Here is a 7,576-nt window from a genome sequence, read left to right as displayed (position 1 = left end):
CTCTCAGCAATGTCTGTCCATTCCATGACATTTCCAAGTCAGCATTTCTCATCTCAAAGTTTGCACATAGACGCACACACTGGGTGAGCCTTCTGTCAGGCTTGGAGAATTCCCTACAAATCCATTTCCCACAGGAGGAAGCTCTGAGTTTACAGGAGAGCTGAAGAACTGGAAATGCACCAGAGCCTGAGATTCAAAGCTCACCAGAGCATCTTCTAATTATTGATGAGATCATTGATTATCCCAGGCCAGGCTGGACAGGGCTTGGAGCAGCCTGGGACAGTGGGAGGAGTCCCTGCCATAGCAGGGGTGGAACAAGATCAGCTTTAAGGTTCCTCCCAACCCAAACCAGTCTGGGATTTAACTCTGAAAATCCACCTACATCTCCCAAACAAACATTTTTCATCAAAGTTAAAGATCTGAGTTACCAGAAATTCTTTCTGTAAGTGAGAATGCTCCCACAGCTCCTTCAGTCATGTACCCAAGGCACAAAGATGTGGGAATTCTCTACCACAAGCAGCAGCAGAAATTGTTTTATATTTCTAATTTATCTAAATTCTCTGCTTTTGCAACCCAACACTCTTAAATATTTACCTAAGCAACCTGATTCATCAGCTCCAAATCAAAGATTTCCTCAGTAAGGAGAGCTGGCACTGTGGAAAACCAGATTTTATTTTTTATATGGCACTATTATTCAAATCAGAGCAGCACTACTGAATTTCACAGCTTCACAAAGCCCAGCCTATCACACAAACGTGGATTTAAAACACTTTTGATTAATATTATTTAAAAACCAGCATAGAATACTGAGATTGATTTGGGAAGAACACATTTCCCTGTGCCTGCTTTCCAAAATATCTCACACAGCACAAGCTGCCAGCACAGCCCCACTAAAATAGCTGCATTTATTCCATCACAGGTGCTTTGGAACAAGTATCAAACCAACCAAGCTGCAGTCAAATAAAAGCAGAGATGCCCCCCAGGGAAGGGATGTTTCTCTCATGATCTGCTCTGGAAATCCCCTTCTCTCTGCAAAAGGAGGGTAAAGAGGAGGCTGCTTGGCAGGGGCGCCAAAATTAATTCATAAAACACGTCTCCAATCAGCAGCAACAACAATAGGAACCTGCTCAGAAGGGATCATTTGGGATATTTGATGTGTACAGCTCAGTTGAAGATGGAAACACCTCAAAATTAGATTATCCAAAGCACCATTTTATAACTTTTATAACAAGTTTTATAACTTCTCCACCAATGAAAAAAAAAACGATCATAGCAATTATTTTTTCTGCCTGTCACCAGAAAAGAAAAAACGCTTTTCAATTTTAAAATTCCTTGCTCTAAATTACTCTAAACTTTAAAGTTCCTTGCTCTAAAACAAGGAACTTTTCCCAGGCAAGGTTTAGAACATCACACTTAACTTCTACAGCACAAACCAGCCAAATTATGTTGCTACCTGTGCAATTCTTGACTTTTGCTTCAGATCTCTGCCAAAAAAAATGAATCTCGGCCATTTGTCAATTTATTTTGAGAAAAATGCTAAATTCATCCCAATTCCCCCATAATATCCCTTGAAGTCCTCACTAAACTCTTCCCTTTATTCTCAACTACCTGATGCAAATCTGAATTTTCTGTGTGATCTGAGATCCCTCAGCTCCAAGTTCAACAACTGCCCAAACTTCCCCTGAATTAAGGCAATTAATTCTTCCAGAATTAAGGCAATAAAACCAGTCACAAAAAACACACAGGATTTTAATTTCTGTCATGAACACAGAACAGGTCAATTCAAGGCAGAATTACCAAACTGAAATTCAGCAGCTGAGGAACAGTGTGAGTGGATCTAAACAAGCTGTCACCATTTATTAGGGACATCCACACAGCACAGGTGATTATTTAAATAAAAAGGAATCAAACCACATACATAGAAAATACCAGAAAATCACACTGGCCATGACTTATGACAGAATTCTCCTGTTTCTGAAGACTCTCACACATGTGAACAAAACCCCATCAGTTCAGCACAGGTGGACATAACAAGGCATCCTGGTGATCCACAATAAAAAAAAATAAAATAAAATAAAAGGAAAAGCAGATGGAATTCCCAAGATAAGGTGCACAACACCCTGTGGCATCAGAGCACATCTGTGAAGGGGAATTTTAAGGATGTTACATAAGAGGTAGAAGTAAGATTTCTGCAGCGTTCAAACATCCACAGCTGTTTTACAGAAACACTTAAATAAGCCTAAATTGATTAATGATTAAAATCTTGCATAATCAACAAGTTTTTTTAAGCTAAGTTATAATTTCACACATTTCTGTTGGGCCCAACCAAAATCTCCTTCAGTAATATTTCACTAGCAGTGTAAAATGGGATATTTTAAGGAAATCAGTTTGACCAACACACAGGCAAATGATACACTTCAGACACCAAACAGTAATATTAAAATATAGACACTAATAATCTTTGTAGATCTGTCATAAAAAATAAAAGGAAACTTATTTTTCCCATCTATATATTGGAAACATAATTCTGTGAAAAAAACTATGCTCATTAAGTAACTATTGTGCATAAACAAGTTGTGTTTTATTCACACAACTTTATTTACTGTTTTTATTCAGCAAAAAACAAAGCAATCTTTGTCTGGCAATGATTTTCTCTGATTTATTCTCTCTCTAACCAGTGCTTTTTTTTAATACACTATAGGCAATATTTTCCTTTTTAAAGCTCATTTGGCAATATAAGTTTGGATTTATAACTCTAGTTCCTCAATTTGTTTAGAAGTTGCTCCTAACCCAAATATATTTTCAATTTCTAACAGCACAGACATTTATATTAAACACATAATTTTGCACCTTTGATTACAGTATTGGTAATGAAGAAAAATAAGGACCTTCCATTCTATAGCACTGATAAATTTGCTTGGCAAAGTTATTATTTTATTTTAGAAAATTACAAAGCAGTTCTCTACCAAAAAAATAATTTATTAAAAAATCAGACATCTCAAGTGCTACAAACCAAAAAAAAACCCAAAAAACCAAAAAGTGCTGGTGACTGGCATGGATAAACTGCACAGGGAATAATAAATCAAGGTCTCAGCATGGTTAAGGCTCCATTTCCCTCAAAGCAAAACAGGAGAAAACGTGGTGCAAAAATTCCCAGAAAACCCCAAGTTCCTGCAGCAGGTACATTCCTCAGCTTTAAGAGAAATCAAAATTATCCAGGCTCATTCCAAGAATCCCTCTAAAAGTGGCTGGGAGCTCATCCCTCCAGATTTTATTGATAAAAGTTCAAGGTGAGCCACTGAGCTTGTGTTTAATGAGCTCCTGCACTCAAGGCAAAGCAAGAAACCCAAATCAAGGCAGAAATCTCTTAAAAGCTGTGCCTTCAACGCAAGCAGGGCCACACTCAGCTCCTCAGCAGCCCAATCATTCAAAAATAATAATTTAAATATATATTCCACAGCCAACTGCTCTCATATTGACTGATGGGAAGTGCTCCCTGCTCCTGTTCAATCTACAAACACCAAATAATCAATAATTCAAAGTTTTTCCACTTTAACAACCCCATTAGGAAAAATAAATGAATAAATCTGTAACAGACTGTGGCCATAAGGAATTTAACATTTAGTTTTGCAGCTAAGAGCGCTCTACCACAGATATAAAGATATAAAGAACAAAATCCCCAAACCCCACTGCTTTGGGCTGTGCCACCTCGCAGCATTTGTGAAAATTGCAGCTCTCAAACAAAGAATGGGCCAAAAAAAAGAGAAAAATTCCAATACCCAGCTTTGCTTCCAGAGCAGGTAAAAATAGAATTTAAAAAAAAATTAATAAACATATAGGCTTAAGGTCTGTTTGTTGCATAATTTTTACAGTATTTCAACAAAACCAAAATCCAAATTCCTGCAGAATCAGAGCTAAGACTTAATGGTGACGTAGTGAATATCCCACAAAGCCAAGGTGGATTCTGCCCCTGGGGGAAGAACAGACATGAACCACAAGCAAACCCATCTTATGCTCACTTCTCCTTGCTCTTTGTCATCTCCCAAATCTAGAAAATAAATGGATAAACTGCACAGGGAATAATAAATCAGTGTTGGCCATCAGGGCAGGGCAGGAAGAAACCAACTCTGCCCAAAATCTGCACCCTGACAGAATCCAGAAGGGAAAACAATCTTAATTCAAGCCAAGATCCCTGGCCCCTCAAGCCCTCCTGACCATGGCAGGCAAAAGAAGAGAATTCTCCACTGGAATTTGGGCTCCTTCCTTCTTGAAGCTCCCTTTCCCTTCTTTTTATCCCCCAAAAATGGGGTGCAGATCAAAGACAATGCCAGGAAGTTGGGCTCTGGAAAAGTGGAAAAACCTGGTACAGTAATATTAAAATGTAGACACTATTCATCTTTGTATACCTGTCATAAAAACTAAACAGATTTTTATCTCCCCTGCTCTGCAAACAGAAATTCCTCACCAAACCTCTCATTCACCAAATCCCCACCTTAAAACATTGATTTCCTTCAAAAGAAATAACCAGGAATAACCATAATCAAAACATTCATTTCCTTCAAAAGAAATGAACAGGAATAACCAAGAGACCATGAACTAGAAAATAAACAGGAACTAGAAACAAACAGGAATAAAGAGACCATGAACTAGAGCAGCAGTTCTGCCTAAGGCAAACAATTCCCAAATTTCACATATCCAGGTACAGACAAAAATATTGGTGGTAAATTCCAGCAGCAAAGACAAATATTCAGTTTAAAAAGGATAAAAATGCAGTTTGGGAATTAAAGTCACCCACTCCCGAAAAGGCAAAACAAGCAGCATGAACTTAAATAATCTCCCTGCATGTTGCTTTAATGGAAATAACAAATTAATAGCAATTTCTGAGTTTTAGTTTATATAAATAGCATCAGAGCAACTTAACTGCCAGAGGGACCCTGTGGGTACAGAAAAACAGAGGTACAAAACCTATAACCAGAAAAAAAAAAAAAAGAGTTAAAAAATAAAGTAAAAAACAAATTAAGAGCTGTTCCCTGCTGCTGGCCTCCCTTCTGGGAATTAATGAGGTTGAATCACCAAAAACCTTCAGTTATTAACACAGAATACAGAAATAATTGTAATTTTTAAGTCTATGTTGCACTGGACTATCAACAACTAAAGCATTAAAGATTCACTAGCAACTATCAAAAAGCACCCTGATAATAATCCTGACTCAAAAAGGGACAACTGAGTGTTAAATTTATTTAAACTGGAGCAATCCAGTGTCCCTGCCACCAGGACTGGCTACAACTCTGCCACTTTCTTCAGCTCACCCCCAAAATTTAGAAAGTATAAATCAAAATAGGGAAAAAATCCCAAATAATTAAATCTCATGAAAGTGGAGTGCAGGGGTGGAGGTGGGAAAAAGGGGGAATAACCTGAATTTTATCTGATAGCTTCTCAAAAGGAGGAAGGGCATTTCTTTCCTGTCTCTAACATCAAACCTAACTCCAAACCAAAATCACCTCTTTGGCTTAAATGTGACCCAAACCTCAATTCTGCTTTCCCTGAAGTCAGTAAAATATGAATACAATCAGTTCCTAAACCCACAAGCATTATAATTTGTGCTTATTCACACCAAAAACTCAGTGCAAGACTTGCAGAATTTGCACCTTGCTGCCAAATTAAACACAAGGCAGCAAAAATGATGTTCTGACTGGCAGAGCTGCTGCAACTCCAGGTGTTATTGTACAAAATAAAGTGTTATTTTACAAAATAAAGTGTTTTTTTCCCTAAAAATACAAAAAGTTTTGTAATAAAACAACAGAAATGGAGCATTCTGAAATTAGGAATTGAAGACAACTTATTCTAGGTCTGGTGCTGTCCATAACCAACCCATTTAAAGAAAAGGGTAGTAAAAAATTATTAAAACTTATTTTTGTAAATAAAACCTTATTTTTGTTTGCAGAGCTGGAGTTTTTGTGAAGAAAAGCGAGTGAGGCCAAGTGACAGAGGAGCATTTGCAGGGCATGAGCAGGAGCACCTGACCCAGCACATGATCCAGGGGGACATTCCAGAGCCCAGAGCTCCTTCAGGAGCCCAACCTGCAGCAGCTCCTGAGTGCAATTAACATAATTAACAATATGAGCTGATTGCAGTCACGTGTAACCCTTCAAAATGCCATTTTTAAAGAGAAATTGGAATCAGAAGTGACCACACAGCTTTTTTAACACTCTGGAAAAATGAGATTGTTAAAGGCACATTAACTATGAGCTAATTAAGATCATTAATTAACACATTAATTAAGTAGTACAAGAAGAACTAATTATACCCTAAACATTCACCACTACAAAACAACCCTGGCTGCGTAAACAGAAAAAAACCCAAGATCCAGACTCTGAAATTCTGATTTCCTGCCAGCACAGCAATGGTAAATTAATTTTAATTTGGGTAATTAAACTCCCAAATCACCCACAAACTGAGATACTGCAAACTCCACTTTTAAGCTGTGCAGCACAATCAGTTTTACAAACGCAGATTGACCCTTCTTGAATTAGTTTGTGCAAATAAATTCCATGTACACAGAGAGAAAACACACTAAAATAACCCTGGTACCTGTTTTTTAGGCTAAGGCTTGAAATAATCTTTTAAGTAGAATTCACTTTTTTTTTTAAAGGGGAAAAACATAATTTTGCTACACTAATGATCTAATTTCTATCTACTTTTGTTTTTAAACTTCACTCAGTGGATTACAGTGAGGCCTGGGTAAATTTTAGCTACAAAATCTCCAGCCCTCAACAGAGTTAAGGATGGCACTACTGAGACAAAATCTGCTCTAGAAACATCCACAGATCCAGAACAACACAACTGCATTTGGAACAAGTTTGCAAGTACAAATATATATGTGAACAGTTCTATAATTACCCACAAAAATGTCAAATTTGACACCGAACACCACATGACATGAAAATCTTCATTTTTTGTCCTTCAAGTTTTGCTTATATCCCCACCTTAATTCACTTTTAACCCAAGAACTGCCCTCCAAAACTGTTCATTAATATCCTGATACTCAAGAACTTTAATTATTGGTACATGTTAGGAGACTGTGGAACAGTAAGACAGTTGTTAAAGCATTAAAATATTCCTAAATGCCCTAAGATCACAGCTTGGATTAATTTTTCTTCACTAGTTTTCACCCTGAACAACCACACTCTGATTGTCTAAGCCACACAATGGAGACTAATTAACAGCAATTAACTATATTAAACCTTCCACACCAAAAAAATAATCAGTGAAAGAGCTTTGGTAACCTAGTACATAATTAGGTTTGTGTAAATATTTTGCAAACATCCCTCTCCCAAAAAAACCCCTATATACCACGTGTATATTTATATAATAATATACAGAGTTCCTGAGTAAATCCTTAAATCTGACTATTCAGAAGATTTGGCAAAATATTTAACTTCATATTACTAAAATAGATTTTTAAAATAAACATTCAATGAAGGCATTAAAATAAATAGGGAATGTGTCTGAAAAAAATATAGTACCAAGAACATATATTAGTAACAAATAATAGTTTTTTTATATGCAAGTGCAT

Source organism: Melospiza melodia, chromosome 1, assembly GCF_035770615.1.
Source record: "Melospiza melodia melodia isolate bMelMel2 chromosome 1, bMelMel2.pri, whole genome shotgun sequence".
Classification (NCBI taxonomy): Eukaryota; Metazoa; Chordata; class Aves; order Passeriformes; family Passerellidae; genus Melospiza; species Melospiza melodia.
The sequence above is the reverse complement of the archived record's forward strand: the minus strand, read 5'-3'. Positions refer to the sequence as shown.